Raw genomic sequence first — 13,021 nt, 5'->3', positions numbered from 1 at the left:
TACATTTGTTTATGCTGTAGAATATCTGTTTAATGATGCTAAAATGTGTTGCATTCTTTTATATTGCACTTGTTTACATCTGTGAAGGTGTGCTGCTTTGCCTGTCTCAATCACCTGATTGGTCTAATAAAGAGCTGAACAGCCAATAATAAGGCAGGAGAAAGGATAGACAGGAGAATAAATTGGAGGGAAAATCTGGGAAGACAGGAGATTAAGGAGCGAGAAAAGCAGAAGGAGAGGAGGACATCAGGGGCCAGCCACCCAACTACATAGCAAGTCACGGTATAAGAAGTAAAGAAAGGTATATAGAATATAGAAAGATAAAAGCCTAGAGGCAAAAGATAGATGGGATAATTTAAGTTAAGAAAACCTGGCTAGAAGCCAAGCTAAGGTTAGGCATTTATAAGAAAGAATAAATTTCCATGTGATTATTTGGGAGCTGGGTGGCCCCCAAAAAGCAAAAGGCAAAGTGATAACAACAACAATAACCACCAACATCTACCCATGTGCTAGAGACTGCTATCCCTAAAATACAAACTATCATAAGACTTAGAGAAAAGACAGCATCTTCAACAAACTGCATAACTACATGTACCGGAAGGAATCCAGATCCTTCTTTCTCGCCCTGTACCCAACTCAACTCCAAGTGGTTAAAAAACTCAACATAAGACTTGATCTCCTGAATTTGACAAAAAAAAAATTAGGGAGTGCATTTGAAATTGCTGGCAGACAAAAGGACTTTCTCAACAGGAACCAATAAAGCAGGCATTAAAACCAACAACTGACAAATGGGACCTCATGAAAATAAAAGGCTTCTGTACAACAAAGGACATCCTCATTTGATTGAAGAGGCATCCTAAAGAATGGGGAAATTTTTACCAGTTACATATCTGACAAAGAGTTAGTACCTAGAATATATAAACAACTAAAAAACCCAAACAGCAAGAAAACAACTAAAACTTGGGACATAGAAATAAACAACTCTCAAAAACAGAAATACAAATGACTGAAATACTGTTTCAAATGTTCAACATCCTTAGTCACCAGGAAAGTAGAAATTAGAAATACTTTGAGATCTCAACTTACCACAATCAAAATACCAAAGACCAAATGACAAATAAAACAAATACCAACAAATATTGGCATTAATGTGGACAAATTTTTCTCACCCTTGGTGGGGATGCCAAGCTTTCCAATGGTGTGGAAGTCTTCAAAAAGCTGGGAATAAAGCTACCATATGATCCAGTTATAGACATATACCCAAAGGACTCTATATCCTCAGATAGAGATATTGTTTAGTCACAATAGCTAGGAAACTCCCAATCTTTAATCCACACTAGATGTCCATCAACAAATGCATGGATGATGAATGTATGATACATTTACACCATAGAATATTATTTGTGTGTTAACAAAAGTGAAACAATAAAGTTCACAGGTAAATGGATGACAGTGAACACAGTCATTCTGAGCAAGGTAATCAACACCACGTGTCCTTTGTCACTTGCAGACGATAGAGTTGAAATTTTAGATATGTGTGTTTAAATTGAAATACTTATAGAAGTCAAGAAACTAGTAATAGATGAGCCCTCTAACCGGTTGCCCAATACAACGTAGTTGGTCCTGAAATCACACAGCAAAAATGGGCTCAGTGGGTTATATTTACATATTTATGCATACATATACAGAAATGTAACAATAGTAACCAAAGAAAAAGTGCTGTCTATTTGAGAGTGGGGGACATGAAAGAAGTTGGAGAAAGGGAACTTAGGGAGGAAAGAGAAGGGAGAAAGTGATGCAATTATATTTTAATTAAAAATGTATATAAAAAAGAAACTAGCCATTAGGGTAGAAGATAAGATTTCAAGACAAGAAGCAGATGCTATGAAGGGAAAGGGATAGTAATGAAGAGGGAAGTTTAAATGGCGTGCAGAGTTTGAGGGCAGACTAGAGGAGGAAGTATGAGGAGAGCTGACTAGCTCTGAAGATCTTTGAAAATACTGTATAGAAATTTACTACTGCAGAAGTTTCCTGAAATATGTACGTATATAAAAGGAATTTAACTGAAGTTCCCATTCAAAGAGAATGCCTTTCCTAGACACAGACATTATCAGATGTGGGTAACTTCTTTTCAAATTGTTGGTCAATGCGGTGCCATCGGCAGCCTCAAGTATCACAGGGTATTGCCAATGCTCCTGCTTTCTCTCCAAAACTTGATGGTAAGATCCTATTGCTGAAGACATAACATACTTGAGTCATTAGACTTGGAGAAATCAAGCTTGCACCAACCTGGAAGCTTCATTCCTAGTGGGTAGCTTTCATAGTGCGAGAAGGTTCGAGGCACTAGGCTCTGTCCACCCCCAAGACTTTGAGGGGAACACACCAAATTGAGGGGGTTAGAAAGAGGAGCTTGGGTAGTCTAGCTGTGTGTCCACATCATGCTACATGGAAAACTGAAAGTAATCGAAAACAAACTGAAATCTTATGAGTCCCAGAGAGAGGGATAGGGCCATGAGGAGGCAGTCTGTAGCAAGCAGCCACAGGGCTTTGGGACAATTTGAATGGAGGAAGAATGGGAAAAGGATCTCAGGTAAGTTTTACATTGTGTACCATTCTGAGTTGTATAATATAATCTTTCATAGTCCAGGTCCATCTGTATTTAGGGCTTGATACTCATCATCTGTCCTTTCAGGCAGGCATTTGGTATCATAAGGTCATAGTGGTAGTCTGAATGTAATTGGCCCCCATAAGCCCATGGGGAGTTGCACTATTAGGTGTAGCTTTGGTCTTGTGGGATGAAGTCTGTTACTGTGCAGGTGGGCTTTGCGTTCTCATATATGCTCAAGCCACATCCAGTGTCTCAGTTTACTTCCTGTTGCTCGCAGAATCAAGGTGGAGCTCCTTCTCCACTCTCAGCTGCTTCTCCAGCACCATGTCTGCTACATACTGCCATGTCCCACCATGAAAACGGACTAAACCTCTGAAACTGAAAGTCACCCAATTAAATGTTTTCCTATATAAGAGTTGCAGTGGCCATGGATCTCTTCACAGCAAAAGAATCCCTAAGACAGTCACACTCGCAGTTATGGAAAATTACTGCATTTGTTTTTGACTCAGTAGCTTCCTTTTTTTCCCCACACAGGAGGCCCCATGATGATTTGAAGAGTGAACAAATTATTCAGGAATGAAAAGAAACTTCCAATCTTTTGGTCCAAACACAAAACCAATCTTCATCTACACTGTACCTACCATAAGACATATCTCTAAAAAGGGTCTGCTAATTCAGTGTGATATTTCAGGCTGCAACATTGAATACAAACTATTTTCAGTGAATAATCTTATGTTTACCTTAACTTTGAGATACCTAATTATGAGCTGTCATTGGAGGAAAAAAACATTACTGTACTTGCAAAAGCACACTTAACCAAAAATAGGACCGTTTTCCCACTTTTTGAGTGCTCCAAGCATATCAGCTATCTCAGGGAAGACCTTCCAGATTCCAAGCTGTAGTCCACTGTTGTAATTGACTATGGCTTCCCATTGTTACAAAGGCTTGCCAGACATGCTCCAGTCCATTGGGGTCTAGCTTGCTCATGGGATAGGGGCGGGGTTCATGCTTGACCACTGTGATAATGACTTCAACAGGCCTTGCCTGACAGAGTAAGTGCTTGAAGGGCGCTATCAGTGATGTAAATAGCAAATGACTTCTATAGAGGGACAGCAACCTTTTTGTAATCCTCTCTAGAAATGGCACAAAGGACTCTAGGGCTGAAGGAAAGCCATTAATAATTATGTTGTTACATTTTTTTGCAAGTAAGTTCTGTTTCCTTTTCTAATGCTAGCCTTTCTTCCGTCATTCTAACCCGTGACACAAATAACTGATTGGAATTTTACCCTCAGCCACCTTATCTTCTTGTCGCCAACCTCTAGAACAGGTGCTAATATAAGTGACTGGAGAACAAAGAGACAGAGGAAAAAACCAAAGGATTTTGGAGGTATTTATCAGTCCCTATGGAAACCCGAAAGTGACTTTTGTCACTATTATAAATCAATATACAGAATTTCTTTAAACACCAGATAAAAGCCACATAATATGTCAAAACCATGATTAAAAGGTAGATAAACTTAATGAATTTTGACAAGGTCATCAGTTTCTTTGGCTGTTTTAAGAAAGTGGGATAGATTACTTTCTTCTTTATGGCCGCCTTCACACAATGACGACCGCATTAAGAGATGTTTCTAACTTTCCACAGTGTGTATTTGGGCTTTTAACCTCTTCCAAAGATCAGATAAAAACCACAAAACCAAAAAGCATTTTTGGCTCATGTATTCAGCTCATTCTTTAAAGAAGAGCTTCAGCATGTCCGGGCAGGAGCAGAGACGTCTTCAACATTTTTATCTATTGATTAAGTGTAGAGGGCATTCTGTTTGAAATGAAACCTGAATACCTGTTAAAGTAAATGTTCTGTTCTGCTTTGAGGTAAAGGGCATGAAGGGAAAATGAAACTCAGTCACCCCTCCCCTCAACCTGGAAATATAATTAAATATTTTCACCCATGAGTGGAAGCAGGCAGGGGAAAAAATCCACTTAACAATAAGCTATATGTACTTTTTTCTCCTGAGATGAAAAACCAAAACCAAGTGCCAATTCACACTGCCCTGGGCAAAAGTCATTGGACGGTTCCCTAGTGACCTTTTTGTAAAATACTCCTGGGCCTTGTAACTGAAAAGATGCCAGAGAAATCTTTCTTTCTCTGTGACTCTTGAGATGACACATATATAAAAGTGCCTAGACAGAATTTGAAGAAGTGTGCCGCACAGTTTAAGGATTTGCCTGAAGTGGGGATTCCTCCAAGATTGTTTATGTTTATGGTCTTTAATAACTCTTACAAGGAAGCCTGAGATTACTCAATCTCAAAAATGAAAGATCCAACTCAAGAAAGTATCCACGGGTGATAAGGGGACAGAAAGGCTACACCAGGAGGTAGAACGAGATAACAGTTCAAAAGTTCTTCCATCAAGCCAATGCTGGACACCACAGGTAGAAGTGGTCTTATCACACACCAGAAATAAAGGCCAGAACATGAATTAATTGAACCTCCAGTTGCCAATGTCCCAGTCGGACTGATACCACGGAGGAAAAAAATGACCCAACAGGGCAGTATCCTTGAAAAAGATAAAGCAGATGCAGGAAAAAGACATGGTGGCTTCTCCCTGTCCCCTGCCTGTAAACTGAGACTGCTCATTTCATTTCCCGGCCACCCAGACCTGAATAATCATACAGAGGCTATATTAATTACAGCACTGCTTGACCAACAGCTTATGTGTGTTTCTAGCTAGCTCTTACATCTTAAATTAACCCATTTCTATTATTCTGTGTATCACCAAAGGCGGTGACTTACCAGGTAAAGTTCTGGCATCTTGTTGGACAGCTATATGGTGTCTCCTTAACTCTGCCTACTTTCCTCTATCTGTAATCGGATTTCCCGCCTGGCTTTGCTCTACTAAGACACTGGCCAAAACAATTTCTGTATTAACCAATGGTAAGAAAACATACTCATAGCATACAGAGGGAAATCCCACATCACCTGCACTGACATCTTCTTCAAGTGCCTTCCATTGGTCAAGAGTACCAGGAGGGCACAACAAAGAAGTCTGGGAAATGTAGTTCCCATCTTGTACAGTTTCAAGTAGAAATGAGAGGAAACAGGCAAATTGTACGAAGCCAGACAGTGTTTACCATGTGGGCCCTCTACTTAGCTTGAGAGGCCTTGAACAAGATAAACAAGCCTCAAGTCCCCAGCTGCTAGAATCTGATAGAGTTGGCAATTTTATTGCTGCGATCTGAGAGTTTTTTCTCAGCTCCCGCAGAAACACTAGACATATTGTTGAGGCAATATCTCTCACATCTTAGCACTCAGCTTCGCAGGGAAAAGGTACATCCGTGCACCTAGGAAAGTTCCAAAAAAAAAAGAGGATATTTAACAACTGCTTTCAAAGAGCAGGCTTCAGAGAAAGAAATTTATGAGCCCATAAAGCATTTGTTCTCAAGTTAAAAGAACAGATAGAAGTAAAATAAAGCCTACAGACGGCATGGCCATAAAATAACCACCTTCGATACCTGTGATAAAACTTTGATCGCTCTGCTTTGAGTCCCAGCTGATCCTAACTCCCAGTTTTCTCGTGAGTGACGGGAGAGCTTTGCTCTTAGCTTTCCTCTGCCAGACCGGACATATCAGTTTCCAGTCTACTCCGTTGAGCACAGTAACGATGAAAGTTAAATGACCATGCCAGGAAGAGAATATATATTGGTTAAGGACGCTGGCCTTATTAGTTTAATACTATTGAGCAACTTTTTATTTTTATTGAATCATATTTTAAAGGACATTTTGGAATGTTGACTTTATATTCCTAAATGGGGTTAAATGACAAGAACTACTCTTTCAAGACCAGTCCAGTTGTTACACTGGAAGCTTTTTCTGCATTCCTCCCCTCTGTTCTGTTTGCTCACAAGGCAAGCATTTGTAGGTGTGTTTGGTGCATGTATTAGGGTTCTCTAGAGTCACAGAATTTATGGAATTATGGAATTTATTGGAATGACTTACAGAACACAGTCCAGCTAACCCAACAATGGCTAGCTTGAATGGAAAATCCAAGAGTCTCGTAGTTGCTCAGTCCCACGAGGCTGGTTGCCTCTTCTGGCCTTCTGTATATGCTGGAATCCCAAAGAAGTAGGAGCCAACGCCAGTGAAGGAATGGATTGCTGGCAAGTCAAGGGCAAGTAGAAGGAAACTTTGCTTCTTCCATTGACCTTATACTGGCTTCCAGCAGAAGGTGTATCTTCCAGGTGTATCTGGAGCAAAGGCTTGTAGTCTCACTGTCTCCAGTTCAGAATTGCAGGTGTGCCCTCCATTTCTGGACTGTAGTTCATTCTAGATCCAGTCAGGCTGACAGCCAAGAGTAGCCGCCACAGTACACGATGCAACAGTTAGTCGTTGCTAGTCTCTCTCTCCCCTGCTGAAGAGAGAAGCCAGCAAAAGCAGTTTCACTTTACGAATTGGACAACTATATGTTAGTCAGTGCCTCAGATTGCTGAAATCTGAGTAGTATTAGTCCCTATTGCTAAGCTTGATAATTAGGATGCAGAACTGGGTTATTTAATGATACTTCTAGAATATGGAATTTAAGTCCTTTTTGTCCTTTTTCAAGAAATAAAATGAAATTTGGGCATTTCCTAATTTTTTTATACTACTTTGTTTTTATATATATAGGTATATCACAACTGAAATAGCCAACTTAGCACACTGGTTGAGGCAACTGTTCAGGAAAGAAATTAGACAACTTTAAAACACAAAACTTATTTCATGGAGAATAGTATGTAAGTATATTTTCCTTTTATAGAAAAATGGTTATGCCTATTTGTCTTCAACTTTATCTAGATCATGCCCCACAATAAACATCTAGTAAACCAGTAAGGACATAACTTTGTGTTCTTTTTCCTTCTCACTCTTTATCAACAGGTAGCTCCTAGTATCTTAAGCAGTCTATAGATGTGTCTCTGGTTGGCTGCCCAGGGACCTTTATCAACATCTCTAGGTTCTAGATCAGTGGTTCTCAACCTTTTTAATGCCATGACCCTTTAATATAACTCCTGCTGTTGTGATGACCCCCAACCACACAATTGTTTTTGTTGCTACTTCATAACTGTAATGTTATTGCTGTCATCAATTGTAATGTAAATATCTGATATGCAGGATGGTCTTAGGGGCACCTGTGAAAGGAACATTTCACAAATGGGTCATGGCTCACAGGTGGAGAAACACTGTTCTCAAAGAATGCGCTAGTTCAAATGACTCTAAGCTAACACGCTATTTTTCAATATAGGAGATACATGTTGTCCCTTGGCTACTGTTCTCCAAAGCTCCTCTGCTTCCTCCATTTCCAGTTACTCTCATTTCTTTCCTCTTCGACTCCAAACATTCCACATAAAGCTCATTGTACATATAATCCCAATGCCAAGACAGTTATCACTTTATTATTATTTTCTGATCAACTCTAAGAATTTCATCTGGACAACCCTCTTAAGGGCTCTTCATATCTGAGCTGAATATCATTGCAGACGGCTCTTGAGTGCTTCCACAGCTTTGTGACAGGCATCTTTTATGGCCACTCCTAGGAAAGTGTTCACTGGTTATTTCCTGTATATGCTGCAAGAGACGCAAAACCTAATTTGGTATCTAATGAACATTAATGGTCCATAATCAGTTTATAATAAGAAATCAGCTAAACAAACAAGTGCTTGGCTTGCTTAACATGTAATTAATAAAATTATTAATTCTGGTCTGAGTGTAATTAATTTTGACAAGACCTTGGTTGCATTAATAGGAACAAGTTGCTCAGAATAATGGGGAGAAATATCTTCTCTCAGTCACATGACCTGAAGGCCCTCACACCAATTAAATTACATATGTATCCAACAGTATCTCTCCTGCAAAAGTAGATAATGAAATGCTTTTTAAGATGTATCATCTGGCTGAAGCAAGAATAAAGAGGTATTTGGGGAGTATAGTCATGGAAGTTACAGTAGTTGACATAAAATGAGTTAGTTATCTGCTCCAACATCATCCTGCAGCTTTGCTAGTGGATTTTTTTTAGGGTTTATTTTTTATTATTTTTAATGTGTGTGTCTGTGTGTTTCTATATGTATCTCTAAGTGTCTCTGTGTTTGTGTGTGTTTGTGTGTGTGTACATTTGTGTGTGTGTGTTTCTGTGTATATATGTGTCGTGTGTGTTTGTGTGTGTCTGTGTGTGAGCATGTTGTGTGTGTATGGGTAGCCTCAGAGGACAGAGGAGAACACCGGTTCCACTGGACCTGGAGTTGCAGATACTTGAGATCCATGCAACACGGTGCTAAGAATTCTGTCTTGTCCAGACTTGAGAAGTTCAAAAGAGGCCTGAGTCTCAGTAGTTTACCCTATGGCCATACCTGGTTCCAAGAAAGATCACAAACTGAGACTATCCAGGCGCTACCCAGAAAAACAGATCATCCAAAGGAAATTCCTAGTGCTCCAACCACTGTTGAAAGGCTCACCTGCCAGCACACATCCATCGCTTTTCACCAGGATACCCCTAGAAAAATGTCAGCCAATCAGGGGTCCTGAACCTTAGAAATCCCTCATCCCACTTTTGCTATTATAAAAACCCAACCCCAACTGAGCACAGTGCTCTCTGATCAACCCAATACGTTGGACACTGGGAGAGTCCAAGTTTGCAGACTTGTGTGAGAATAAAGGCTCTTGGTTTTTACGTACAGAACTCAATCTTCCAGTTGGTTTTGGAAGGAATCCACGATCTGGGCACAACAATGTCAGGTCCTCTGCAAGAGTAGCAAACACTCTTAATGACTGCCCCTAACGTTTGAGTTTTAAATGTCAACGTAAACAGTGATATCAGCATGCTCATGCTTAACTTTTTATGACATGTCTTCACATATATTACTTCATTTATTTGTTTTAGTGGGGCGATATATCCTTTATATATGTATGTAGGGTGTGTATATGTTTGAAAATAAGCAACATAATTGTGGTGCACTTCTAAAGTACACCCCAGAGAATTTATAAGGACAGCACATTTCTGTCATGATGTCCTGGTTACTTTCTTATTGCAATGATAAGATATCCTAACAATACAATGATAAAATACCCTAACAATGTGATGATAAAATCCCCTAACAAAGGCAGATTGAGACAGAAAAGGTTGATCTTGGCTTACAGTTCTAGAGGGATCCAGTACACCGTGGTGGGGAAGAAGAAAAGAAGTTCTCTGGGAAGGCATGGTGGTGGGAGCAGGAGGCTAGCTTGTTACATTGCAATCATGCTCAGGGAGCAGATCAGGAACAGGAAGTGGGCCAGGCAATAGAGCTTCCTACTGACCTACTTCTTCCCCAACCTCCTTTTATACTTTCAGGTCACATTCTGTGAGCACCATGAGCCTCCTCCTTAAATATCTAGGACCTTTTATTAGAAACAGGAAGGAAGAGGTGCATGAGTGAAGAAGAAAGCTGCTACTGTGTAGAATACCCAGAGAATTCTCTGCTGACCCAGGGCTAGTATGGGCTGTGGGCCACGGACTGTAAACTTTGGGGAATCTGTACTCAAAATACATATAAGGAGTGGCTAAATCTATCGATTTTTGCCTTTGTAGTAACACATGATGATGATGATGATGATGATGACAATAATAATAATAATAATAATAATAAGCGTGCAGTAGAAACTACATTTCGAATTTTGGAACTTTGATTCTTCCCTGGGTAGGGATGTGTAATATGATACCCTCACATACTGAAGGCTGCAACAGAATGTAGCACGAATAATAAAAACCCAGAGACAGGTATGGGGGTTCAAGCTGAAGAGCAGAAAAGAGCCAAGCCACTAGAGAGTTCTTAACTCTGCTATGGCTTGGTAACTGCAGACTAAGCCCTGTGCCTCTGTCTCCTCACATTTTATATTCCTGTCTAGTACTGGGATTAAAGGCCTGGACTCTCTCGTGCTGAGATTAAAGGTGTGAGCTACTACACCACCTGGATCTGTTTCTGCATTTATCTTGTGTAGGCTGCCGGGGTGGCCTTGAATTCCCGGAGACCCATCTGTTTTTGTCACTCAAATCCTGGGAGTAAAGACGTGTGACATCATTGCATGGCCTCTAGCAGCTTAGTTTTACCTTCTGATCTTCAGTCAAGCTTTACTGATTAAAACATAAAACATCAGTATCAGTACAGCAGAGGATATACATCCCAGTCAGCTACACCATCACAAGAGAACCAGTCACCCCTTAAAGTGGACTAACAAATGTTATTTCTTTGTCCTGCTATGTAAACTCTGGTGTTCATCTGGGAGGGATGTGAAATGCATTTTCACGCAACTTATGATAGGTTTTGGAGGTCCTGGTCTCAGCATAATACGAAGTGCTCTTAACTATGCTCTTGCCCCACCAGGGTTTCATGTGCACTTTAGGGAACCAAAAGGTAACAATATGAATCTGAACACATACTAAAATTACAAAGCAACTGGTGAAGGGAAGATGTCTATGCAACGGGTCCAAAGCTAAGCAAATCATCTATAGTTAACTAAAATAGTGCCACACTCATTCCGGGTACGGAGCCATTTGCAGACATCCCCCACTTGTGGTGGGTAAGTGATACAGGAAGCATCTGTTTTCATTGGGTCCATTTTCAGAGCATCGTTTGCGAAGACCTATATTGGTTTCCTGTTTGTCATAAGCCCAGGCCTGATTTGTGCTTGTGTTCTGATTTTTCTCATCATAATATTCTCCCCCAAATACTTTGCTTTATAGTTTTATGTGCAATCGATCTTCATACAGAGATTTACGTCCAAATAGATGCCACAAGCTAGGAAACGCTAAATTAATCCCATTACTCTCTTTTGTGGGAAAGAAAAGCTTCTTGTTGACTGAGTACCAGCCTAACTGGCTGCTCACTGACTGGGTTAATATGTTCCAGAATGCTATTCCTGGGTGTTTGGACTCTTCATTAAAGCATTAATTCCCAGGATATCCTAGAAACTAGCCATGATCCAGGAAGTATAAGAATAAATTGCATATTCTCACCTAGCAACCATACAATGGTTAATATTTTTATTACCAAGCTATTGAGATTACAATGAAAATTGTTCTTAATGCTAACACAAATGAAACCAGCTAATAACATGAACAAAAGCAAGAAGCGAACAGAAAACAGAGCCTCAAGCAAAATACGGGAGAGTCAGGTGAGTGAAGAGACTGGGGTAATTGGCTTACAGATAAATAGCTAAGTACTTACATTTTTAAGCCTGGTAGACCCCAATTGGTCCTATTCTGCCTTCATAGAGAGATGGCTCTGCCGTTGCTCTTGCAAAGGACATGAGTTCAGTTCCCAGCACCCACAGCAGGTGCCTCACAGTGACCTTTAACTTCCTTCCCAGGGGACTCTGACATCACGGACTCTAAAGACATCTGCACACACATGCTGTGTGCTTGTGCATACATGACACACATACTTTAAAAATTGAAGATTGCTGGGCAGTGGTGAGGCACTCGGGAGGCAGAGGCAGGTGATTCTCTGGGTTCAAGACCAGCCTGGTCTATAGAGCAAGTGCCAGGACAGCCAGGTCCTACACAGAGAAACTCTGTCTCAAAAACACAAAAAACTAAAAGTAAAAAAAATTAAATGTTTTAAAAAAACCAAATGGATGAATAAATAAATGACAGAACTAAACCCCTACAGTAGCCAGGTTCCAGTTTCTATCCAGAGAACTACCACCCAGGAGAACAGCCACCCAGGAGGATATGTGGTTTCCTTGCCCCACTGGCTTTTCCATTGCTCTTCCTAGCTCTGTCGGCCCTGGCCTCTCCAGTTCATATCTAACAAGCCCCAGCTGTTTCCCTCCGTCATCTCCTAGGGAGCAAGTCCTTGGAGCTAAGGCCAGGAACCAACCCTGCATTTGACAGTATCTGACTTGGCAGGGTCTAAGGGACAGGGTTTGAACATCCTGTATGTGCCTGATAGCTTGTGTGCCATTTCCAGAAAGGGCACCTTTGCAGTATTTCCAGGAGTCATGGGGTTTGATGCCCTGTGACCAAGAGCGTGTCACCTCTTGAAGCATAATGCTGGCACTGGGTAGACCCATGGAGCTAATCTCTCTCAATCTCTCTCTCTCCCCCATTTCTCTCTCCACCACACACACACACACACACACACACACACACACACACACACACGGTAAAGTCTTGTGTCTACTCTGCTACAAGAAAGGAGTCTAAAGGATAACAGTCAACAGGCAACAGGATATTTCCTGTCTAGTCAGGACACGGGTTCTGTGGTGAGAAGACAAGCTGTGGAGTCTGAGTTCAGCTCTGCCTCTTATGAGGTAAAGTGAGGCTGACATTCTTATTGAAAGGATTCTTCAGCTATTCAGTCAGTGCCTGCCACCACCAGCCACTATTCCCACGCTGGGAAAACGTC

The 13,021-nt window shown here is 40.8% G+C and overlaps 1 long non-coding RNA gene across 1 annotated transcript; it reads right to left on the bottom strand.

Moving 5' to 3' along the window:
• Window positions 1–6,570: 6,570 nt before the first annotated feature.
• LOC148123539 (uncharacterized) lies at window positions 6,571–11,930 on the bottom strand. The gene is made up of 2 exons (XR_015736258.1): window positions 11,840–11,930; window positions 6,571–7,017 (listed from the first exon to the last, which is right to left on the bottom strand). It is a non-coding gene; the product is annotated as an uncharacterized LOC148123539 (long non-coding RNA).
• Between the last annotated feature and the right edge of the window lie 1,091 nt (window positions 11,931–13,021).

Source organism: Myodes glareolus, chromosome 1 (genome assembly GCF_982192425.1).
Source record: "Myodes glareolus chromosome 1, mMyoGla1.1, whole genome shotgun sequence".
Taxonomy (NCBI): Eukaryota; Metazoa; Chordata; class Mammalia; order Rodentia; family Cricetidae; genus Myodes; species Myodes glareolus.
Note: the sequence above shows the minus strand (reverse complement) of the source record. Positions and strands in the feature narration are given on the sequence as shown.